The sequence below is a fragment of the Chlorocebus sabaeus genome, chromosome 25 (assembly GCF_047675955.1).
Source record: "Chlorocebus sabaeus isolate Y175 chromosome 25, mChlSab1.0.hap1, whole genome shotgun sequence".
Classification (NCBI taxonomy): domain Eukaryota; kingdom Metazoa; phylum Chordata; class Mammalia; order Primates; family Cercopithecidae; genus Chlorocebus; species Chlorocebus sabaeus.
In genome coordinates, this window is record NC_132928.1 from 28,757,704 (window position 1) to 28,785,291 (window position 27,588).

Here is a 27,588-nt window from a genome sequence, read left to right on the forward strand (position 1 = left end):
TTACAGAAGTATATAAAGTGCCCCTCCTCCACCAGTTTCTTCAGTCTGGTACATATTCCTACAAAAAAGTTTAATGCCTATCAAATATGTATACATTTACACTGTTTAGCATTACAAACAATGTTACAACATTGTATTTCTCCAGGTATAATTCTTAGTTGTGGCTACTGGGTCCAAGGGCAACCACAATTTAAGTTTTGATAGATAACCACTAATATACTCTCTAGACAGGTTACACCAACTTATCTCCCACCAACAATGTTATCAGTCTGCCTGTTTCTCCACATTTTTGACAACATTAGATATTATTCACTTTAAAACTCTGTATCAGCATGAAAGTTTCAAAGACCTCACTCTTGTTTGATTTTACAATCCTGATTATTACTGAAGATAAGCATCCTTTTACGTGCTTTAGCAACCATTTGTATTTCTTCTTTGGAAAGCTACCTGTTCAATCTTTTGCCTATTCTTAATCGATTTGTAAGAGCTCGGTATACATTAGGTACTTTAACCTTCTGTCGCTGAGGTAGCAAATACTTTCCCCTAGTTTGTCTCCAAACTTTCAACTTTAGGGTACCTTTTGTTGTAGAGTTTTAAATATTTACTTGGTAAAATCTGTTAATTTCAATGTTCTCCTTTATGACTTCGGAGTTCATAACATGTTTATAAAGGTCTTCTCCAACCTCAAAATATAGAAATATTATTCTCGGCCGGGCGCGGTGGCTCAAGCCTGTAATCCCAGCACTTTGGGAGGCCGAGACAGGCGGATCACGAGGTCAGGAGATCGAGACCATCCTGGCTGATCGAGACCATCCTGGCTAACACGGTGAAACCCCGTCTCTACTAAAAAATGCAAAAAACTAGCCGGGCGAGGTGGCGGGCCCCTGTAGTCCCAGCTACTCAGGAGGCTGAGGCAGGAGAATGGCGTGAACCCAGGAGGCGGAGCTTGCAGTGAGCTGAGATCTGGCCACTGCACTCTAGCCCAGGCAACAGAGCGAGACTCCGTCTCAAAAAAAAAAAAAAAAAGAAATATTATTCTCTATTTTTTCCATAACTTTAATTCCATCTAGAATTTATTTTTGACAATGTTATAAACTAGGCTACCTGTTTTTTCCAAACCAGAGATTGCATCACATTATTCTCTCATAAAGTCTACCTCATTTTCTACATAATGAAATCTAAACTTAACAGACATAAAGTTTCTTTCTTATTAGCTTGTTTGTACTTGTTAGTCTAGCCTTATAATCTACCATTTCCTTCTCCAATCTGCTATCAGTTTTCAAGTTTTTGTGCCCTGGCTTGTTGTCCTCCTAACAATATAGACTAAGTTTTGTCGTTGGTTTGAATATTACTCTAATTGTGAAGATTTTTCCAGTTCTCTTTCCGATCAAAATGACTCACTCAACCTATCAATGAGTACAGATTCCTACAGAATACTGTTTCTGCTTGCATTAACTCCTAAATTATCTAAAGTATGGTATCAGCACTGGTATTTTTAAACAGCTTCCCCAGGTGATGCTAATGAGCAGCCAGGGTTGAGAACCACTGATTTCTCTGACATGTGTACAGTCACCTACCTCTGACTCTATTTCTCTAGGTAGACAGTGTAGGACATTATCTCAGTTATCTTCCTATTCCCTACATCTAAAATGGTACCTGGCACTTAGCAGGGGCTGAAGAAAGGAAACGAAGGAAAGAAGCTAGCTTTTTAGTTACTATAAAGACTCAAGAGCTGGGTTTACTCTGGAGGTTGAGGAAGTGAATTCTGATCATTTAGAAGGTGGCAGTTTCAGCTTCTAGAAAACTGAGCAGTATCTATAGGAAAGCTGATGCTTTGTAAGAAGCAGAATGCTTAACATTGGCAATCATAAAACTGATAGTGGCTCCTACTTACTAAGTCTAACTTATGTGCCACATACTGTGCTAAATACTTTATTAGTATATTAATTCTTTCATTTCAAATATTTTTTGAAATAAGCCTGGAGATAATAGATAAAATATCCTTTCTATAATCCTCAAAACTCTCTAAAGGAAGTATCATTTATGTTTCATATGTGCAGAAACTGAAGTTTAGACAATTAAGCAATTTATCCAAACCTGTGTGCTCTTTCTACCATATCATGCAGTTGGCAGGAGTTAAGTCACTTTGTTGCAAAGCAAAAAAATGTGTTTCGGAAATGACAAACATAATATGCAAGAAAGAAAAATTAGCATCAATAATTATTTCAAATTAAAACCATATTTTCATATTCAATCTCCTTTAAGAAGTATTTTCCACACTGCTACTGTCCAACTATCCCAGTTCTTCCTTCACACTCAGAATGTTGTAGCCTTTTTAGTCATTCATCTGTATGTATCCTCTCTGTTACACTCTAGCCCTAGAGAGCAGGGATCCTGTCTTTTTCACCTTTGTTCCTAGACAATGTTTTATGGGTGAAAGTAAATTTGTGTTTAATAGCATTAAAAAGCATAGCACTTTTGGATCAAAATGTGGGAAAATATTTCAAGAGCCACAAAATCACTCATGTACTCTTAACACTCCTTTTGGCAGTTGTTCTACAAACACATGAGAGAGGAGAAAAAAGCTGTATAAATAAAAAATAACCATTATAATATTATACAACAAAAAGAAAACGATATCCAACCAAAATGAGTAACTTATGATATATTAAACTATTTAACAAAAAGGGAAATGTGTACAATATAAAATTGAGTGGGAAAAAAACAGAATATCACACCATAATACTGTTTCATACATATAAACAAAAATATGAAAAAGGAAGGAAACAGAACAGAAACAAGAAAAACGGAACATCACACCATAATAATGTTTGAATACCACAGACACACACACACACACACACGCGCACACACACACACACACACACACACACCAGAAAGGGAAAAAGAATGAATAAAAGTAAAACTTAGAAATTATCTTGTTACAGTATGTAAAAAACACAAATAAAATATATAGTTTACTTGGAAAATTGGGATACATTTTCAGAACAAAGTTCATTTCACCGATTAACTTCCTAAATTAAAAAAACAAATTTCTAAAATTTCCACTATTGTGCTATGGTTATTTCCATATGATATTCACTCACTTTAAGAACTCTTATTTTGGCCGGGCGCGGTGGCTCAAGTCTGTAATCCCAGCACTTTGGGAGGCCGAGATGAACGGATCATAACGTCAGGAGATCGAGACCATCCTGGCTAACATGCTGAAACCCCATCTCTACTAAAAAATACAAAAAACTAGCTGGGCGAGGTGGCGGGCGCCTGTAGTCCCAGCTACCAGAGAGGCTGAGGCAGGAGAATGGCGTAAACCCGGGAGGCGGAGCTTGCAGTGTGCTGAGATCGCGCCACTGCACTCCAGCCTGGGCGACAGAGCGAGACTCCATCTCAAAAAAAAAAAAAAAGAACTCTTATTTTAGTGTGATTTTTTTTTTTTTTTTTTTTTTTTTTTTACTTCTTAACTTTACAATATGAGATAGTGAGAATTAAAAATTATGTATAACAAAGTATATACATAATGGAGTTAGAAAAGATCAACATTAAAAAATAAACTCAAGGCTAGAATCAGTTTGGAGCTATGATAGCTCCAAATAAAATATACACATTTAATTGCTTACCTAAAGCATTCCGATCAGAATAATAGCAATAGCTAACACTGTTATGTTTCAAATACTGTCTTCAGCATTTTACTGTTTTCTGTCATGTACTGTTTTCAGTATGTAATGTTCTCAGCATTTGTATTAATTGAATAAAACAACCCTGTGAGGTAAGCACTATTTTACAGATAAGAAAACTGTATAACCTGTCCAAGGTTACACAGCAAGGAGGCAGTGATGTAGGGATTCAAACTTAGAAATCTGGCTCCAGAGCCCGTATCACTGAGCATCACACCTGCAGACTTAATCCCAACCTCTACACTTGGACTCTCAGTGTTGTAGTAGGAGGCAACTGCGGCAGCAACAGAAACAACAGTGTACATTGCGACCACCAGGTGGCAGAGCATAGCATGACATCTTAGAGCAGCAGTAGGAAGACTGGTTATGGAAGAAAAAGCAGGAGGGCTACTTGGCATTTCAGTGAAAAGAAAAGGATTTGGGGAATGTGGAATCCCAGGGACTTTACTGGGTGAGAGCTGAAGTATCATCCAAAGGCCACCATTAGGTTCTACATCTGTGTTACAAGGGTTATATTTTTATCATCTCCAACCACTGGAGTCTAAGCAAAAATAAATTACATTTATATATTAGAAATGAAGGTTAAATCTATTGAAGAAAGGAAAGCTTTTAAGTATTGTAAGTTTTTTAGCCTATAAATTAAGATAAAATCTCTGCCACTGCATGGCTTTTACTATTCTTGTATCAGATTTAGACACAGAACTTAAAAATATCCTACAATGAACTTAGTTCTTGGACTAATAAAGTGGCTAGAGTGCCTACTATGCCCAAGTACCCCCACAGGTATTTAAAAGGAAATAAATACTTAAATCAATCACAAACATGAGGTATTAGTTATTCTGCTAAAATGGTACCTACAGCATATTCATATTATACTCTATAGTTTTTCAAAGTTATTCCAATTTAGAAAATATTTTACATAGCATTTATTTATAGAAACACTTTTTCATAAGTTTCATTTATCTTTAATTTGCATGGCGATAAAAGCAAAATACCACTTGCAACTCCACTGAGGTGATATGTCATTTTATCAATGAGGAAATCTCAGGATGAGTATCTACATTTGGTCACAGAGTTAGTAAGAGCTAGAACTAGGATTCAAAACCCCGGTCCCATCTATTGTCAAAGCTCATATACTTGCCATTCCTCCATGTTGGCTCCAGTATTTCACAATAAATCTTTGGTTATTATGTACTATTACTTTGCCATTGAATTTTACTATTTCTAAACTTCTGATACTGACAATTCAAGAATAAACTAAAACCAAGGCTTCCAATCCAAAGACATTCTTATATATAACTATCTTGGTTTAAAAAGGAATTTAGTTAAAATAAAATCCAGTTTTACACCAAGACAGTTGTACTATAAGGCTGCAGAGATAAAAATCTTGCTATTGCCAGCATAGTATTACTACTGTTCTCAGCTCAGTTAAAATACAGGTTACTAGCTGCTAACACATCAAGCACTGTCCTCCTGCCTCTCAAAGCTCAACTGTGGTTCCTAGAACAAACAAACAAACAAATAAATAAATAAGTACTAAGATGAGTTAAAGAGATTATGAAAAAGAAAACAAGGATACCACCTACACTCAAGATTTCACCTTAGATACTGTCATCTGACTCTAGCTTTTAGCTTATGGGTAACTTATCTAAATATAATTTAGATAGTGTAAGCCTTAATAACCTTCAGATATTTTAGAAAAGATATCAGAGAATGAAGATCAACTTAATAAAGCGTGGAGACAAGATTAGACAAAAAACAATGAAAAGGAACAAACAAAGCCTCCAAGAAATACAGGACTATGTGAAAAGACCAAAACTGCATTTGATCAGTATACCTGAAAGTGATGGGGAGAATGGAACCAAGTTGGAAAACACTCTTCAGGATATTATCCAGGAGAACTTCCCTAACCTAGCAAGACAGGCCAATATTCAAATTCATGAAATACAGTGAAATACATGAAAGATACTCCTCGAGAAGTGCAACCCCAAGACACATAATCGTCAGATTCACCAAGGTTGAAATGAAGGAAAAAATGTTAAGCTCAGCCACAGAGAAGGGTCGGGTTACCCACAAAGGGAAGCCCATCAGGTTAACAGGGGATCTCTATGTGGAAATCCTACAAGCCAGAAGAGAGTGGGGGACAATATTTGACATTCTATTTTTTTTTTTTTTGAGATGGAGTCTTGCTTTGTCGCCAGGCTGGGGTGCAGTGGCGCGATCTCAGCTCACTGCAGCCTCCACCTCCCAGGTTCAAGAGATTCTCCTGCCTCAGCCTCCCAAGTAGCTGGGACTACAGGCGTGTACCACCACACCCAGCTAATTTTTGTATTTTTAATAGAGAGGGGGTTTCACCATGTTGGCCAAGATGGTCTCAATCCCTCGACCCTGTGATCTGCCCATCTCGGCCTCCCAAAGTGCTGGGATTACAGGCATGAGCCACCACGCCCAGCCTCAACATTCTTAAAGAAAACAATTTTCAACCCAGAATTTCATTTCCAGTCAAACTAAGCTTCATAAGCGAAGGAGAAATAAAATCCTTTACAGACAAGAAATGCTGAGAGATTTTTGTCACCACACGGCCTGCCTTACAAGAGCTCCTGAAGGAAGCACTAAATATAGAAAGCAAAAACCAGTACCAACCACTGCAAAAACATACCAAATTGTAAAGACCATCGACACAATGAAGAAACTGCATCAAGTAACAGGCAAAATAACCAGATAGCATCATAATGACAGGATAAAATTCACACATAACAATATTAATCTTAAATGTAAATGGGCTAAATGCCCCAATTAAAAGACACGGATTGACAAATTGGATAGAGTCAAGACCCCCTGGTGTGCTGTATTCGGGAGACCCATCTTATGTGCAAAGACACACACAGGGTAAAAATAAAGGGATGGAGGAAGATTTATCAAGCAAATGGAAAGCAAAAAAAAAGCAGGGGGTTGCAATCCTAGTCTCTGATAAAACAGATGTCAAACCAACAAAGATCAAAAAAGACAAAGAAGGGCACTCCATAATGGTAAAGGGATCAATGCAACAAGAAGAGCTAACTATCCTAAATATATATGCACCCAATACAGGAGCACAGAGATTCATAAAGCAAGTTCTTACAGGCCTGCAAAGAGACTTAGACTTCCACACAATAATAGTGGGAGACTTTAACACCCCACTATCAATATTAGATCAACGAGATAGAAAATTAACAAGGATATTTAGGACTTCAACTCAGCTCTGGATCAAGAAGACCTAATAGACATCTACAGAACTCGCCACCCCACATTAACAGAATACACATTCTTCTCAGCACCACATTGTACTTTTTCTAAAATTGATCACATAATTGGAAGTGAAACACTCCTCAGCAAATGCAAAAGAATGGAAATCATAACAAACAGTCTCTCAGACCACAGTGCAATCAAATTAGGACTCAGGATTAAAAAACTCACTCAAAACCACACAACTGGAAACTGAACCTGCTCCTAAATGACTACTGGGTAAATAACAAAATTAAGGCAGAAATACGTAAGTTCTTTGAAACTAATGAGAACAAAGACACATGTACCAGAATCTCTGGGACACAGCTAAAGCAGTGTTTAGAGGAAAATTTATAGCACTAAATGCCCACTGGAGAAAGATGGAAAAAACCAAAATCGATACCCTAACATCACAATTAAAAGAACTAGAAAGCAAGAGCAAACAAATTCAAAAGCTAGCAGAAGGCAAGAAATAACTAAGATCAGAGCAGAACTGAAGGAGAAAGAGACATGAAAAAGCCTTCAAAAAAATCAGTGAATCCAGGAGCCGGTGTTTTTGAAAAGATTAACAAAATAGATAGACTGCTAGCCAGACTAAAAAAGAAGAAAAGAGAGAAGAATCAAATAGACACAATAAAAAATGATAAAGGGGATATCACCCTGATCCCACAGAAATACAAACTACCATCAGCGAATACTATAAACAACTCTATGCAAATAATCTAGAAAATCTAGAAGACATGGATAAATTCCTGGACACATACCCCCTCCCAAGACTAAACCGGGAAGAAGTCAAATCCCTGAACAGACCAATAACAAGTTCTGAAATTGAGGCAGTAATTAATAGCCTACCAACCAAAAAAAAGCCTGGGACCAGACGGATTCACAGCCAAATTCTACCAGAGGTACAAAGAGGAGCTGGTACCATTCCTTCTGAAACTATATCAAACAATAGAAAAAGAGGGACTTCTCCCTAACTCTTTTTAAGAGGCCAGCATCATCCTGATACCAAAATCTGGCAGAGACACAACAAAAAAAATTTCAGGCCAATATCCCTGATGAACATCAATGTGAAAATCCTCAGTAAAATACTGGCAAACTGAATCCAGCAGCACATCAAAAAGCTTATCCACCACGATCAAGTCAGCTTCATCCCTGGGATGCAAGGTTGGTTCAACACAGGCAAATCAATACACGTAATCCAACACATAAACAGAACCAATGACAAAAACCACCTGATTATCTCAATAGATGCAGAATAGGCCTTTGATAAAATTCAACATCCCTTCATGCTAAAAACTCTCAATAAACTAGGTACCGATGACAGATATCTCAAAATAATAAGAGCTATTTATGACAAACCCACAGCCAATACCATACTGAATGGGCAAAAGATGGAAGCATTCCCTTTGAAAACCGGCACAAGACAAGCATGCCCTCTCTCACCACTCCTATTCAACATAGTATTGGAAGTTTTGGCCAGGACAATCAGGCAAGAGAAAGAAATAAAGTGTATTCAAATAGGAAGAGAAGAAGTCAAACTGTCTCTGTTTGCAGATGACATGATTATATATTTAGAAAACCCCATCGTCTCAGCCCAACATCACCTTAAGCTGATGAGCAACTTCAGCAAAGTCTCATTATACAAAATCAATGTGCACAAATCACAAGCATTCCTATACACCACAATAAAAGACAGAGAGCTAGACCATGAGTGAACTCCCATTCACAATTGCTACAAAGAGAATAAAATACCTAGGAATACAACTTATAAGAGATGTAAAGGACCTCTTCAAGGAGAACTGCAAACCACTGCTCAAGGAAATAAGAGAGGACGCAAACAAATGGAAAAACATTCCATGCTCATGGATAGGAAGAATCAATATCGTGAAAATGGCCATACTGCCCAAAGTAAGTTATAGATTCAATGCTATCCCCATCAAGCTACCACTGACTCTCTTCACAGAACTGGACAAAACTATTTTAAATTTCATATGGAACTAAAAAAGAGCCCATATAGCCAAGACAATCCTAAGCAAAAAGAACAAAGCTCGACACAATACACTACCTAACTTTAAACTATACTACAAGGCTACAGTAACCAAAACAGATATATAGATCAATGGAACAGAACAGAGGCCTCAGAAATAACACCACACATCTACAACCATCTGATCTTTGACAAACCTGACAAAAACAAGCAATGGGGGAAAGGATTCCCTATTTAATAAATGGTGCTGGGAAAACTGGTTAGCCATACACAGAAAACTGAAACTGTATCCCCTCCTTACACCTTATACAACATTAACTCGATATGGATTAGAGACTTAAACATAAGACCTAAAACCATAAAAACCCTAGAAGAAAACCTAAGCAATACCATTCAGGACATAGGCATGGGCAAAGACTTCATGACTAAAACACCAACAGCAATGGCAACAAAAGCCAAAATTGACAAATGAGATCTAATTAAACTAAAGAGCTTCTGCACAGCAAAAGAAACTATCATCAGAGTGAACAGGCAACCTTCAGAATGGGAGAAAATTTCAGGAATCTATCCATCTGACAAAGGGCTAATATCCAGAATCTACAAGGAACTTAAACAAATTTACAACAAAAAAAAGCAAACAACCCCATCAAAAAGTGGGCAAAGGATATGAACAGACACTTCTCAAAAGAAGTCATTTATGCAGCCAACAAACATAAAAAAAAGCTCATCATCACTGGTCATTAGAGAAATGCAAATCAAAACCACAATGAGATACCATCTCAAGCCAGTCAGAATGGCAATCATTAAAAAGTCAGGAAACAACAGATGCTGGATAGGATGTGGAGAAATAGGAATGCTTTTACACTGTTGGTGGGAATGTAAATTAGTCCAACCATTATGGAAGACAGTATGGTGATTCCTCAAGGATCTAGAATTAGAAATACCATTTGACCCAGCAATTCCATTACTGTGTATATACCCAAAGGATTATAAATCATCCTACTATAAAGACACATACACACGTATGTTTACTGCAGCACTATTCACAATAGCAAAGACTTGGAACCAACCCAAATGCCTATCAATAGTAGACTGGATAAAGAAAATGTGGCACATATATACCATGGAATACTATGCAGCCATAAAAAAGGATGAGTTCATGCCCTTTGCAGGGATATGGATGAAGCTGGAAACTATTCTCAACAAACTAACACAGGAACAGAAAACCAAACACTGCAAGTTCTCACTCATAAGTGGGAGTTGAACAATGAGAACACATTGATACAGGGAGTGGAACATCACAAACTGGGGCCTGTCAGCGGGTAGGGGGTTAGGGGAGGAATAGCATTAGGAGAAATACCTAATGTGGATGACGGGTAGATGGGTGCAGCAAACCACCACGGCACGTGTATACCTATGTAACAAACCTGCACATTCTGCACATGTATCCCAGAACTTAAAGTATAATTAAAAACTAAATAACCTTCAGATATTTTACAATGTTCTTGCCTCTTAGTAGTATAGGGATTTTTTTGGAAAAATTCTGTATAAAGCAAATTTCTGCAAATTGAATTAGGTTGGCTTTCATTTTGCAATTAGAGGAGTAAATATTTGACAGAAATACAGTTACTTCTGTTTTAAAAACACACATTTGTTTCCATGCAACTGGTATATTAGGAAACAATCTGAATTGCAGTTTGTTTATGCACAGCTTTGTTCACCAGAAATACTAGGTGAATGCAAAAAATCACACACAACTGTACTGAGACATGTAGAAATACATATATGCACACACATCTCAGATACCTACCACTTCCTTCGGTTCACCATGTGTAATATGAACTATACCCTCATCTTCCTCATCTGGTATTATAACTTTCTCTGGTGTTATCACTTTCTGTCCTATTTCAGACAGGACAATTTACAATAACTCATGTGCTGCAACCATTTTAATGCTACTTCCACAAGAAAACTTGAGGCTTTTTTCAAAGTGAAGTGCCATACATGTAACAGTATGTATGTATATTTTAAACATTAACACATGTAAAATTATACCACCATTTTTATTAGATTCCTATCATTTTAAAACAACATAACACTGCTCATACCAGCTTTTCTCATAAGTCCTGTGGTGTTTATTGCACAATTTTCCATAGTACAGTGATTTAAGGAACATATACATTACAGTACAGCAGAACTGAATATATACTAAAAATCCAAAGAATCTAGAAACCTTTATAAAACCACATATTGAGAGGAAATTTTTTTCTGGTAAAATAATAATACTGCTTAAATTGCAGTAATGAAAAAATACCTGACATGGCATCCAGACCAGAAAGAAAGAAGTTAATCTATCTCTATTTGCAATGACATGATCTTATGTATAAAAAATCCTAAGGAATCCTCTAAAACAATTAGAACCAGTGAAAGAGTTCACTAAGGTTGTAGGATACAAGATCAATATACAATAAGAAATTACATTTCTAAACACATATATTCACAATCAACAATCTGCAAACGAAATTAAGAAAACAATTCCATTTATGATAGCACCAAAAAGAATAAAATACTTTGCAATACATTTAAAAGAAGTGTAGAACTTATGCTCTGAAAACTACAAAACATTGTTGAAACAAATTAAAGATAAACAGAAAGGTATCCCATAGTGACGGATGGATGACTAGATACTGCCAGGATGGCAATACTTTCCTAAATTGGTATACAAAGTAATGTGATCTCTGTCAGAATCCCAGGTAGCTTCTTTATAGAAACTGACAAACTGATACTAAAATTCATATTAAAACTCAAGGGACTCACAATAGCCAAAGTAATCTTGAAAGGGAACAAAGTAGGAGGACTTATACTTCCTGATTTTAAAACTTACTACAAAGCAACAATAATCAAGACAATATAGTACTGGTATAAAAACAGAGATCAATGGAACTGAGAGTCCAGAACTAAACCCATGTGTCTATGGTCAATTGATTTTTTAAAAACACAGGTCAGGAATAAACACTGAACAGCAAATATTTAAGTAGTAACCTACAAGAGGATTATGGCATTGTTGTTCCAGACATACTGCCGTTATATCCAATCTGTATGAAACATAGTCAGGACCAAAGGTGTCACTGCTGCTCTGCTATACCCAGGTGGAACTATCCATGTGGCAGCCCTGGCAAGAGGGGTGACTTTCATGAGATTCAAAATACCTCTCTGAAGAGTTTCAAAAATCTTAACAATATGACATATGCTTAAACAACTGATCGTACAAAACTACTATTTTTATTTTATTTGGATCTCCCTATTTAGATATGTCAATGAAGTGTACAGAGCGAGTCAAAAAAGTATAATGACTAGCATGCGACTATCAGCACAATGATACTGATTTAGCTGCTATTAATTCTGCCCAAAATTTTAGGAAGCAAGTATTACAGACAAGGAAGTAGTAGTTGAGAGTTCTCTTTCATCTGTTTATATACAAGTAGATGAGCATCTGGTTTACATCTTGTCATTTACATTCGGTGAATTTAATCATCACACCACCCAATGAAGAAGTGTTTCCAAGATAATGTTAAAACAAGCTGATATTAAGCTTTATTGCAAATTTAATATAAACAATAAAGAGTACAGTCCAAATATCTATCAAAATGCAAGACACCAACAAATGAAACATGTCTCCTGAGCAGATTCATCAACTTCCTCTGGACTATATGTAGCTTCAAATGGCAAATTAAGGGCATTTAAATGTGGCTCTACTGGATGGACACATACAGGAATGGCATACTAGTAGTCAAATGAACACAGTAAACAAAGGAAACAGTTTAGAGCAGTCGTTCCAAATATGGATGATCATCAAAAAGATCATAAATTCCCTGGCCTCAAACCTTAGAGACTGACTCATTAGATCTCTAGAGAGGGGCCCAAGAATAGCATACTATCAGGAATCTTGCTTTCACAGTCCTTCTCAGCTACAAGTGATTAACCTTTCTACAGGACATTGCCAATCACATCACTCTACAGTCAAAAGCCTTCAGTGACTTCCCAGGGCCTACCCAACAAGTCCAAGATTATTAAAATAATATTAAAATTCTTTAAGATCTTAAAATAATCACTCTTTTCAGGTCTACTACTACTTCCCCACATAAATCCTATAGTCTAGCAGCATAGGTTAGCAAAGACCATTTAAGCAAAGTACCTAGGTTTAATCCCAACTCTGCCACTTACTAACTAGGTGATCTCTGGCAAATTCCTTAATTTCTCTGTGCTTCAATACCTCAACTATAAAATGGAGTGACAATAATAGTACAATGCATTTCATGCTCTAAAAATAACATGGTTTATGTCAAGAATAGGGTTAGGATGAATCACTCAGAAGCCACACAACTTTATAACCAGGAGGCAATGAGGACTGCCCAAGCAGACTGATCAACATGGCTGGGGGTTGCACAATACATACTGAAAAACACACAAAACTACAATGTGGAAATGTGGATGGGACTCTAAGTAGAGCATGGATGGTGAATGCTGCTGGTGAATCCAGACAGACATGGATCTCAGCTAGCAGAGCCAGATTAAGGCAGGCACAGGTGGCAATACAACTTGACCCTAGCCAAGAACTGCATTGTGCTGGGAATGCATACCTCTGGGAAGGGGCCCTGTGGCAGATGCTCATTTTAAGATTCAAATATGGAAGAATCCTATGGAGATACCAGTAAGAACTCATGATTACATATTTCTCCTGGCACTGTCATGAGTTAAGGACCTAGCAGTAACACCAAAGCAGCAACAATAAATGCATCTATCCCCAGATCACGGTTTCTAAATAACATTCCCCATTAATATAAACCCAAGGCTTCACAGAAAATGGCTGGTTCCAGGTCAGAGATAGGGAAAGAAGAGAGTCTGGAATATTTGGTTATGCCAAACTCGCCGATTTGCAGGGCCTATTGTACTTACTGAAAAAACTGTCTATAAAGTGGGTATGTTGTTCAAGGGTCAACTGTATGGCAAAATGTTTCTTATCTTAGTTTTTAAACTTTTGGCAAAATTAAGAATAGAAGAAAATATAACTTAGAGGCAAACAAAGCTCGTATTTTTTTCCACAGAAATCAGTAAGCACATCTTATACATGCATCATTATATATGTTATAGCTAAGTCAGCTAACGTCTGACGATGAATTTACAGATCTCAATATTCTTGTCCCACAAAACTATGTTTACAAGTAAGCTTTGGGTAATATCTGGGTTAAAAAGGAGCTGCTACTACATCCACAGAATAAGTTGTTTCTGCTTACCTTTTTAATTCCTAGGTTAACTGCGGGTGGCTTTCCTCCCAAGCCTTACCTCATAAAGAATGCACTTCAAAATGTTTATTTGTTTGTTTAATAAACACGTCATGAGGTGGGTATAAGAAAGTATACAACCTTAATGTAGTGTTAATTAAACAATGTTTGCAAGTCCAGTTGCTACAATTAGTTACAGAAACTGAAGAGGGATCAATAAGCCAAAACGAAATAAAAGATGAAAATCAAGAAAAAACGCCTTAAGAATAAAATGCCTTCAAGTGGGTTTTCAAGGCAAATATAAGCCACTTTAATTATACCATAAATATGCAGAGCAACAGGATGCAAGTGTTTTAAGCTCAGAATACTATCCTACCATAGGTAATATCCAAACAAGGCAGATTTCTTTGTAGCAACCCTTCCAAAATCAAATCTACTCTTAAGAAATTTTACGATCTAAAGTGAAAAATAATTGCATTTCTTTTAGTTGTTACTATTTTGTTTTCCCATATATAAATAAGCATTTTTCCTAGTAACTCAGTTATACATGTTATTTTAATTAACATATATACTAATATCCATTTAAAAAAACACCCTAGAAATAGAAGTAGGGCAATAAAAATCAACGATGATTGCTAACATTTACTGATCTTTCTTATAGCTCAAGCACATTAGATACTTCACAGCCACTATTGTATTTAATCCTCACACCTATTTATAAGGGAGACAATATTATCATTGCTTACTACAGATGAGAAAAACTGAAGCTCAGAGAGTTTCAGAACTGTTATAAAGTCAAACAGCTGATAACTATTGGGGTTTTAATACAGGTCTGTCCCGCTACAGGCATAATGTACTCGATCACTCCATACTTTCTCACTACCAGTGAGAAATGACACTGAAACCACTTCTGCTCCAAATGATAGCATTTTCTTTTATCTTAAAAATTCATTCCTCATACATCTTTTTATTAAACTTTTTATTTTTAGCTCATTGTAGGTTCACACACAACTGTGAGAAAGAACACAGAAACATCCCACTTACCATATACCCAGTTTCCTCCAATGGTAACACCTTGCAAAACAATAGTACAATATCACAATGAGGATACTGATATGGATACAATTAAGCCACAAAACACTACAACACAGGATCCTTCATGTTGCCCTTTCCCAGTCACACCTACTTCTCCCTAACCCCTGGCAATCACTAATCTGTTTTCCATTTCTATAATGTTATCATTTCAAGAATGTTTATATAAACGAGATTTATACAGTATGTAGCTTTATTTATACAGTATGTAGTACAGTATGGGGACTTTCTTTTTCCCCCCCAAGACGGAGTCTCTTGCTTTGCCACCCAGGCTGGAGTGCAGTGCCACGATCTCAGCTCACTGCAACCTCCTCCTCCCGAGTTCAAGCAATTCTCCCTCAGCTTCCCAAGTAGCTGGGAGTACAGGCGCCCGCCACCGCACCTGGCTAATTTTTATATTTTTAGTAGAGACAGGGTTTCACCAGGTTGTCTAGGCTGGTCTCAAACTCCTCATCTCGTGATCTGCCTGCCTCGGCCTCCCAAAGTGCTGGGATTACAGGCTTGAGCCACCACGCCCGGCTGGGATTGGCTTTTTTAAACTTAGCATGTCTATGTATATTCATATAAGCTCTTATATGTATCAATAGTTCATTTCTTTTTATTGCTGAGTAGTATTCCAGTAAACTACTTAAGACGACAATTGTTTCAGATTATGAAACATAAACACTTTTGTAAATGTAAATACATTAGCTTGACATACACATTGAACATTCAACAAAATTATCTCATTAATGTTTTTGGGATTACCAAATATATTAAATTGAAGTACTAAATCTTTTACTAGCATAGGAGGCCTAAGTTTCCCAATTTAACCTACCTTTCTTATGAATGTTTAAAGTTCTAAGGAAATTAAAGTTCATATTCTTAAAAAGAAGAACTCAGGTTATATGGCATAGTTAAATAAAAAAATTATTTTGGGTCAGTTTTTTTTTTTTTTTTTTGAGACAGGGTCTTGCTTTGTCATTCAGGGTGGAGTGCAATGGCATGTTCTTGGCTCACTGCAACGTCTGCCTCCTGGGTTCAAGCGGTTCTCCTGCCTCAGCCTCCTGAGTAACTGAGTTTACAGGCACGTGCCACCACATCCGGCTAATTTTTGTATTTTTAGTGGCCACAAGGCTTCACCATATTGGCCTTACTGAGTATTAATTTAATTTTTAACATATCTAGCTCACACAAAAAGTAAATCACTAAGAGGGTCTTAAAGGAAAAGAGTAGTAACCACAGACACTAACTGCAACAGAATACATCTTTGAAAGGGACCACATGAATAAGACTGTTAATATAACAGATTTTCCTGTTCTCAACTTCCAGTGATATCTCAAGCTATCCAACTAAAGCATAAAAAGAAAAAAAGTCTTAAAAAAAATGAACAGAGCCTCATCAGTGACCTGTGTGTGGGACAACAGCAAGCAGTTATATAAATGGAGTTTAAAAAACATGGTGGGAGATAATATTCAGAGAAATAATGTCTGAAATTTTTCCAATTTTGATGAAAGCTATGAACTCACGGATATGAGTAGCTTTAAAAATCCCCAACAGGGTAAACAGAAAGAAAAATCCATTAAGGCACACCATAACCAAATTCCAAAAGAAAGAAAGAAATCTTAAAAGCAGCTGAAGAAAATCAAATTACACATTACATACAGAGGAACACTGATAACATCTGACTTCTCTCAGAAACAATGCAAACCAGAAGACACAGAATGCATCTTACCCAGCAAAAATATCCTACAAAAATGGAGGTAAAGGCTGGGTGTGGTGGCTCACGCCTGTAATCCTAAAACTTTGGGAGGCTGAGGCAGGTGGATCACCTGAGGTCAGGGGTTCATGACCAGCCTGACCAACATGGTGAAACCCCGTACCTACTAAAAAATGCAAAAATTAGCCAGGCATGGTGGTGCATGTGTGCCTGTAATCTCAGCTACTCAGGAAGCTGAGGCTGGAGAATCCCTTGAACCTAGGAGGCAGAGGTTACAGGGAGCTAAGACGGTGCCATTGCACTTCAGCCTGGGCAACAAGAGTGAAAACTCCATCTCAAAAAAAGGAGGTAAAATAAAGATAACCTTTCTCAATGTTTATTGATCTAAAGATGTCATCAGCAAATGTGCACTACAAAAAAATGTAAAAGAAGGAAGACCTTAATTTCTGGTCTGCAGGTAAAAACCTTAGAAGTCACTCTATTTTAACAACAAGCACAAAACTGAACAGAATGAAATATCAACTATTCTAAGTAGATCTGAAAGAGAGGTGAGAACACAGGGGAAACCACTGGCCCAAAGGATGGAGAGACAGACAGGCAAAGAGAAGTCACAACTTACCAGAGTAAAGACTCACAAACAGAAACAGCCAGGGTAACCAGTGCTGGAGAAGGAAAACTGAACTGTAACTGATGAATTGCTACAGGTTCAGAGTAAACAAGTCTGAGAGTTAAAACTCCAAGGGGATCAAGTTATAGGGGGCTTTACCTTCAAGAGCTCAACCAGGCTCTAGCTTGAACAGGTTCTCACAGTAAATATCAGAAACTGTCGCCTACCCCTCCCCCTGGCCCTCAAGGTTCACTTGAACCTGGGAGGTGGAGGTTGCAGTGAGCCGAGATTGTGCCATTGTACTACAGCCTGGGCAACAGGGCGAGACTCTGTCAAGAAAGAAAGAAAGAAAGAATAAGGCAGAAAGAAAGAAAAGAAAGAAAGGAAGACGGAAAGAAGGAAAGAAAAGAAAGAAGAAGGAAAGAAAGAAAAAGAAAGAAAGAAAGGAAAGAAAGAAGGAAGGAAGGAAGGAAGGAAGGAAGGAAGGAAGGAAGGAAGGAAAGAAAAGATGTTCTAACTCATATATTATCAGGGAAATGGAAATTAAAACCTATTAGAATGTTCAAATCCACAACACTGACAACACCAAATACTGCACTGGAAAGTTCCTGTGGAACAACAGGAACAAACTTTGTTCCACAGGAACTTTCATTCACTGCTAGTGGGAATCCAAAATGATACAGCCACTTTGGAAGAGAGTTTGGTGGTTTCTTACAAAACTAAACATATTATTACTCTATGACCCAGCAATCACACTCCATGGCATATACCTATAGGAATTCAAAACTTACGTCCACATAAAAACCTAAACACAGATGTAAGCTTTATCCATAACTGCCAAAACTCGGAAGCAACCAAGATATTCTTCAGTTGATATATGAATTTTTAAAATTGTAGCACATTCAGACAACAAAATATTACTCAGTGCTAAAAAGATGTGAGCAATCAAGTCATAAAAATACATGGGAGGAAACTTAAATGCACATTATTAAATAAAAGCCAATGTGAAAAGGCTACATTATTTATTATTCCAACTACAGGAATACTTTGGATATATTGCAGGTTCCATCCCATTCCACTGCAATAAAGCAAGTAGGATAATAAACCAAGTCACACAATTTTTATAATATCCCCAGGCATATAAAAGTTATGCTTATACTATAATCTATTAAGAGTGCAATATCATTATGTCTAAAAAAACCAATGAACCTAACTTAATTTAAAAATATTATATTGCTAAAAAATGCTAACAATCACCCAAGCCTTCAATGAAACGCAGTATTTTTGCTGGTAGAGGGTCTTGATTCCATGTTGATCGATCAGAGTGGTGACTGCTGAAGGATGGGATGACTGTGGCAATTTCTTAAGACAACAAAACTTGCTGTGCTGATTGGCTCTTCTTTCACCAAAAATTTCTCTATAATATGTGATGCTGTTTGATAGCACTTTACCCACAATAGAACTTCTTTCAAATGTGGAGTCAGTCCTATCAAACTCTGCTGCTGCTTCACCAACTAACTTGATATATAATATTCTAAATCCATTGTTTGTTGTCATTTCAACAATGTTCACAGCATCCCCACCAGGAATAGATCCATCTCAAGAAACCACTTCGCTCATCTATTCAAGTTTGATAATAACATTACAGCAATTCAGTCCTATCTTCAGGTTTCACTTCCAATTATAGCTCTCTTCCTACTTCCACCACATCTGTAGATACTTCTGCCACTGAAGTACTGAAACCCTTAAAGTCATCCCTGAAAGCTGCAATCAACTTCTTCCCAACTCCTGTTCATGTTGATATTTTGATCTCCTCGCACGAATCATGAATGGCATCTAGAATGGTAAATCCTTTTCAGAAGGTTTTAAATTTACTTTGCCCAGATCCAACAGAGGAATCACTCTCTATAGCAGATACATAATTAGAAAATGTTATTTCTTAAATAAAAAGACTTGAAACTCAAAATTACTCCCTGATCCATGGACCGCAGAACAGAAGCTGCATTAGCAGGCATGAAAACATTCATGGCCTTGTCCCTCTCCATCACAGCTCTTGGGTGACCAGGTGCATTGTCAATGAGCAGTAATATTTTGAAAGGACTTTTTTTTTTTTCCCTGAGTAGGTCTCAACAATGGGCTTAAAATATCCAGTAAACCATGCTATAAACAGATGTGCTGTCATCCAGGCTTTGTTGTTCTACTTATACAGCACAGGCAGAGTCAATGTAGCATAGATCTTAAGTGCCCTAGGATTTTAAGAATGGCAAACAAGTATTGGCTTCAATCTAAAGTCACCAGCTACATTAGCCCACATATCCCATAACAAAACAGTCAACCTGTCCTTTGAAGCACTGAAGCCAGTCACTGACTTCTCTTCTCTAGCTATGAAAGTCCTACATGGCATCTTCTTCTAAAGGAAGGCTATTTCATCTACATTGAAAATCTGTTGCTTAGGCTGGGTGCAGTGGCTCATGCCTGTAATCCCAGCACTTTAAAAGGTCGAGGTGGGCGGATCACCTAAGGTCGAGTTTGAGAACAGCCTAGCCAACATGGCAAAACCTCGTCTCTACTAAAAATACAAACATTAGCAGGGCATGGTGGTGGGCGCCTATAATTCCAGCTACTCAGGAGGCTGAGGCAGGAGAAACACTTGAACCCAGGTGATGGAGGCTGTGGTGAGCTATGATTGAGCCACTGCACTCCAGCCTGGGAGACAGAGCAAGACTCCATCTCAAAAAAAAAAAAAAAGAAAAGAAAACAATTTATGGCTTTAAGTGCTTATATCAGAAAAGAAGAAAGCTTTAAAATTAATGACCTAAGAGTACATCTTAAGAAGCTACATTTTTTTTAAAAGCCAAAATAAGAAAAAGAAAAATAATAAAGAGCAGAAATCAATGAAACAGAAAACAAGCAAAAGTTAGTTTAAAAAACTGAAACAAAGAGCTGCTTTTTAGAAAAGATTAACAGAATTGATAAACCTCCATACATATTAATAACACCAGGAAAGAAAAAAGGGATATCACTACAGGGTCTATAGATATTTAAAAAGATAACAAGGGAGTATTATAAACAATTTAATGCCAATAAATTGACATATTTAGATGAAATGGATAAATGTCTTAAAAGACATAAAATAACCAAAATTGGCCAGGCACAGTGGTTCACGCCTGTAATCTCAGCACTTTGGGAGACCAAGGCGGGCAGATCATTTGAGGTCAGGAGTTTGAGACCAGCCTGATCAACACAGTGAAGCCCCAAAAATAGAAAAAATTACCCAGGCATAGTGGCGCATGCCTGTAATCTCAGCTACTTGGGAAGCTGAGGCACAAGAATCACTTGAACCTGGGAGGCAGAGGTTGCAGTGAGCCAAGATCATAACACTGCACTCCAGCCCGGACGACAGAGCAAGACTCTGTCTCAAAAAAAAAAGAAAACATAGGCCGGGTGCATGGCTCACACCTATAATCCCAGCACTTTGGGAGGCCGAGGCAGGTGAATTGCTTAAGGTCAGGAGTTCGAGAACAGCCTGGCAAACATGGTGAAACTCCATCTCTACTAAAAATACAAAAATTACCCAGGTGTCGCGGTGGGGGGCACCTGTAATCCCAGCTACTTGGGAGGCTGAGATAGGAGAATCGCCTGAACCCGGGAGGCAGAGGTTGCAGTGAGCCAAGATCACGCCACTGCACTCCAGCCGGGGTGATACACCGAGACTCCGCCTCAAAAAAAAGAAAGAAAACAACAAGCCCCGGTGGTGAAGCTAGTGAATTCTACCCAACATTTAAGGAAGAAATTACAGAAATCTTAAGTCTTTCAGAAAACAGTGGAGTAGGGAACAGTTTGCAACTCAGTATATAAAGACAGTATTACCCTGATGCTAACACAAGACAAAGAAATTAAAAGAAAAGAAAAATATATCTCACAAACATGGCTATAAACACCCTTGAGAAAATATTAACAAATTAAATATAAAATATTTTAAAAATACAAAATATATATTATATATTATTATATATAACATATATTACATATAATAATATATAATAATGTATTTTATATATTGTAAATATTATAATAATATAACAAAAAATATTTAAAAATATAAAAGAGATAATTTATCGTGACCAATTGAGTTTAACTCCAGGAATTCAAGACTAGTTTAATATTTGAAAATCAATGTAACTCACTATTAACAGGATAAATGAGAAAAGCCATATGATTACCTTAATAGACGCAGAAAAAGCATTTGAAAAATACAGCACTTATTCATGATTTTAAAAACAGAAACACACATATATTTCTTAGCAAACTTGGAACAGAAAGGAACTCCCTTAACCTGAAAAAGAATTATCTTCAAAAATCCTACAGATAATATCACATTTAACAACGGGAACTCAACAGATTCCTGGTAAGATGAGGAATAAGACAAAAATGTCTGGTCTCACCACTTTTACTCAACATTATCTGTTAGTGTTTGGCGGTGCAATAAGAAGCGGGGAGCAGACCACATATAGTGGAAAGGAAGAAGTAAAACTGTGTTTATTCACACACAACATGATTGTTTATGTTGAGAGTTCTGACAAATCCACAAAAACATACTAGGAATAAATGTATAAGGTCACAAGATTAAAAAAAAAAAGTTCAAAATTCAATTGTATTTCTATATATTAGCAATAAACGATTTAAGAATTAAATCTGAAATGCAATTCCATTTATAATCAAAATCCAAAATACGACAGATTCAACAAAGTACATATGAATCTCATATGCCAAAAACTATAAAACATTGCTGAAATAAAGAATACTTAAATGAGAAACCATGTTTTCATTGGAAGACAAATTGTTAAACTATCATTCTTCCCAAAATGGTCTATAGATTCAGCACAATTCCAATCTAAATCCTAGCAAGCTTTTTTTTTTTTAGAAATTGACAAGTTGATTCTAAAATTTTTACAGAAATGCAAAAAACCTAGAATAACTAAAACAATTTGGATAAAAAACAACAAAGTTGATGGCTTACACTAAAAAGTTTCAAGACTTAGTATGAAGCTACATTAGTCAAGACTGTGTGACATGGCCTAATAGACATCTAAATCAATGGAAGAGACACAGGTGTCAATGTCAGGCAATAGGGAGACAACAGTCTTCAATAAATACTATTGGAACAACCAGATAATCTTGTTTAAAAAAAAAAGGGGGTAAAATGAACCTCGACCACAATATACAAAAAAATTGATCCAAAATAAATCATAGTCCTAAATGAAAAAGCTAAAACTATAAACTTTGAGAAGAAAACACAAGGGAAAAAAATCTTTACAACCATAATATAGGCAAGGAAATATTTCTTAGGACAGAAAAGCACTAACTATAGAAGAAAAAAATTGTAAACTGGTCTTCATCAAAATTTAAAATTCCTTGAAAGACACCACACAGAAAACGAAACACAGGCTGGGCATGGTGGTCATAACTGTAATTTCGGCACTTTGGGAGGCCAAGGCAGGAGGACTACTTGAACCTAGGCATTCAAAACTATCTGGGCAACACAGTGAGACCCTGTTTCTACAATTTTTTTTTTTTTTTAATTAGCCAGGTTTGGTGGCAATCGCCTGTAGTCCCAGCTACTTAGGAGGCTGCAGAGGGAGGACTGATTGAGGGTAGGAAGTCGAGGCTGCAGTAAGCCATGATCTTGCCACTGCACTCCAGCCTGGACAACAGAGTAAGGCCTTGTCTCAAAAACAGAAAAGAAAAGAAAATCTGAACCACAGACTAGGAGAAAGTATCTGCAATGCATGTATTTGTCAAAGGACTTGTATTCAGTATAAAGAACTCCTATAGTAATAAGAAAATAAAAACCTCAATAAGAAATTGAGAAAAAGATTTGAACAGACATTTCATAAAAGATGTATGAATGACCAGTAAGCATACAAAAAACATTAAATTCTACTAGTCCTCAGGGAAATGCAAAATAAAACCACAAGGAGAATCTAATTCACACTAGAATGTCTACAATTAAAAATGACTGACAATACCAAAAAGTATTGGCAAGGAAGTGGAGCAACTGGAACCCTCATATATTGCTGGTGGTGAAATAGAAAGTACAACCACTTTGGATAACTGCTTGATAGCTTAATAGTCAAACATACATATGGCCCACAACAGAAATGAAAATAAGGTCAGGTGTAGCAGCTTAGGCCTATAATCCAGTATTTTGGGAGGCCGAGGCAGGCAAATCGCTTGATTCCAAGAGTTCCAGACCAGGATGGGCAACATAGTGAAACCCTATCTCTACAAAAAATTAGCTGGGCGTGGTAGTGCATGTCACTTGGGAGGCTGAGGTGGGAGGATCACCTGAGCCCAGGAGGTTGAGCCCGTGATCAAGCCACTGCCACTGTTACTCTAGCCTGGATAATAGAGTGAGACCCTATCTCAAAAAAAAAAAAAAAAAAGAGCGAGAGAGAAACGAAAATACATGTCTAAATGCAAATCATAGCTGCTTTATTTCTAACACATCAAAACTAGAAACAGCATCAAAGTCCATTAGCAGGTAAATGAATAAGCAAATTGTGGTATTCACAGAATGGAATATTCAGCAATAAAAAGGAATAAACTACACATAGCAACATAGATAAATCTCAAAAATACGAGCAAAAGAATCTAGTAAAAAAAGAGTTCGTGCAGTTTGCTTTCATCTATATGAAATTCTAGAACAGGCAAAAATTCATCTACAAAGACGGAACTGAGACTAATGGATGCTTGAAGTGGGGTGGGGCTGCAGGGCTGACTGCAAAAAGAAATAAGGAAATTCTGGGGGGTGATTATGTTCTCTGTCTCAACTGCAGTGGTATTTACAAGAGTGCATACCTTTGTCAAAACTGTTCAAACTACTTTAAATGGGTACATTTTATGTAAATTATGCCTTCATAAAGTTGATTTTTTAAAAAGAAAGTTCTGACCTTAGGACTTCAATGGACTTCACTCAGCCTCATCTTCTTCATCTGTTAAATGTGGGATAATACTTCATTTCTTACCACACAGGGCATCAAATGAGATGTACATCAAACTGCTCTAAAAATTTCCCAGTGCTCTAAAGATTTTTAGTGTTTTTATTACTTAAGGCATTATACAGTCACTGTACGGCTATCAGATTAGCCTATAGAATCATTTTATTACAATAATGAATAACATCTGAAGATAATGGTCAAACTTCATTGGAATGATTTATTTTTATGTTTCTCTCCCAAAATGTTGTATCAATTAATACTTAAAGGAAATAAATTAGGAGATTTCTTCATGTGCCTGGCTCACTAATAATGGAGTTGCCAATGAGCAATCAAAGACATGTAAGCAGGAAAAAAAACAGTAACTATCAAGAGTATACATGATGTAATCATGAGATTACAGGCACTGGTTCACACCTGTAATCCTATTAATTTGGGAGGCTGAAGCAGGAAGATCGCTTGAGCCCAAGAGTTTGAAACCAGCCAGGGCAACATGGCAAAACCCTGTCTTTATAAAAAATACAAAAAAAAAAATAAGCCAGGTATAGTGAGCACGCCTATAATCCCAGCTACTTGGGAGGCTGAGGTAGGAGGATCACCTGAGCCCGGGAGGTTGAGGATACAGCGAGCCGAGATGATGCCACTGCACTTCAAGCTGAGCGACAGAGTGAGACCCTGTCTCAAACAACAACAACAACAGTAGCAACAACAACAACAGTATACAACATCGGCTTTATGAAAAAACCCACTAAAGTAGATGATTATATTCAATAAATCAAGATTTAAGTACAGAACATATTTATTTTTCAAATGTCCTAACCATAGTGATCTGAGCAAACTTGTTTTTATGATAATTTATATAAGGCAGATCAGGCCTGTCCACCACCACTCAACATAATTGCTGCTATCCTATGCCAACAATATAAAAATGATAGCTATGTTCCTTCATTTGCTAACCAATAAAGACATTCCTAGTATATTTTAAACAGTCACATATGCCATACTTCAAAGTATGTTTGTGTTTTACAGCTTTCCAGATTTGAAAGTTTTCCAGGCATATTTGGTCCTGAGCCAAAAACTGTGCTTCAAATCTAAAAATCTAAAACAAGTTACATTAAATTCACTGAAATATACTTTATCATATAAAAATAACCATCAGTAAAAGCTCCAACTAACACTCAAAAAATTCCCTGAAAAAAAGTTTGTCAGCACATTTCTTTCAGCTGGGTGTGTATAAAAAAATGTGCCTCATGGCGCTCGTTTTATTAGAAGAAAACGAAACTGAACCACACAAGTTTTGACATAATCGTAACTGCTCCCCAATTTACCTCTACCACTCAGTCAGGCTTCACTTCCCAAGCACTATGTATGAGAAAGAGAAAAGAAAAAGTCACCCCTCGTTAAGTAGCCATTCCAGGTTTTTATAAACTACAAAGACAACCGTTGGGAAACAGCAGGGGGTTTCACAAGATTTGAACGTAAATATCTATGGCAGATACTCAAACCGCACAGTAAGAAGTATGAACACCTTTCCTCCAACCTACCAAGTACCTAGAAGTCACCCATTTCCAGACCAATGCTGCTGGCAAGCAATTACCACATTAGCATGCCTTAGAGGTGGAACTAAGAGACTAAACATTACCTAACCCACACCTCACTGCCTCTACAAATAGATATGGCCAGAGCACAGAAAGCTGTAGCTATCAGGAATTGTAGATCTGGTGGGTACCAGAACTTACACTTACTTGAAAGAAGTTTGAATATATGAACAAGTATGCTAGAAGGGATGCTAGTCAACCACAAAGCAGGTGTTTTCCTTGCCCCAAAATTAAGCAAAAATGACAGGATGTCATAATTCTCACTAAGTGCTCCTACCTACAATAAAATTGTCAACCTTTACTGCTAAAGGGATACAAAAGACTGTTAAGTTTTTTTAACTCTAGCAGCTGTCAACATCTCACCAGCACCAGCTTTTCAAAGAGTTGACAAGTACTGTCCACGTAAAACATCGACCTCTGTAATTTTGGTAGACCATGTCATATACGGATCCTTTAAAACACTAATTCGTAATAAATCACTGACATCACTTAAATATAAATTCTAAACATTAACAATTCAATAAATAATGCCATTTAACAAAATAAAGACAAAAAACTAGTTTCCTGGTGTTTTCAGGCTTATTTTAATTATATTCTTATATTATTTTAGTGACAAGGAAACCAATGGTATGGTATAAACTCTATTAATAAGAAGAAAAGGCTTATTATAGACACATGGTACCTATGCATAGTATTTATTACAAATGATAAATGTCAAAATAGCCAAAAAATTTCTGAACCTGTCTGCTTCATTATTTTAAAAAAAGTTTAAAGAATTTTCCATTTTTATTTCAAAATTATGAAAAAATCTATGAGATCACTCAATATATCCTGATATTCTATAGTTATTAAACACATTGTTAAAATATTTTCCCAATCTGAGATATAAGACCAAAGACATGATCAATCAGCAAAATGGGAAAAAAAAGGCAGAAAAAAAATAGGCATTTGATAGAACAAGAAGATTCAGATGTTACCCAGAGTTGTTCAATTCTATGTCCTACGCCTTTGACTATCCTCCACAGTATTTTCTGCACATTAGTTAAATATTTGTGCTTCTAACAGTTCTATCCCTGGCCTTCTCTTTTCACTTTAAAACATGCTCTCTCTGGGCATCACAATTTCCATGACTTCAAATAACCACTACTCTCCGCTGATTCCCAAATCTCTATCTCAAGCCCATACTTCTCTCCCTGGTTATCTTTACCAGGGTGTCCTGAAGCTATCCTAAATCTGTCCCAAACTGAATGTATTATCTCTGCACTCTACCATGGCCATTTCCCCCCTCCAATTCCTTTCTCTCCTCTTTTTCCTATGTCAGTAAAGGTCACTACAATATACACCTAGTTTCCTAGGTCTAGGTTAC

General features: G+C 36.8%; 1 protein-coding gene across 2 annotated transcripts in view; it reads right to left on the bottom strand.

The window, feature by feature from the left end:
* Positions 1-27,588, bottom strand: part of CAMSAP2 (calmodulin regulated spectrin associated protein family member 2) — a 115,512-nt gene that overhangs the window by 50,287 nt on the left and 37,637 nt on the right. The gene's annotated exons all lie outside the window — the stretch shown is intronic.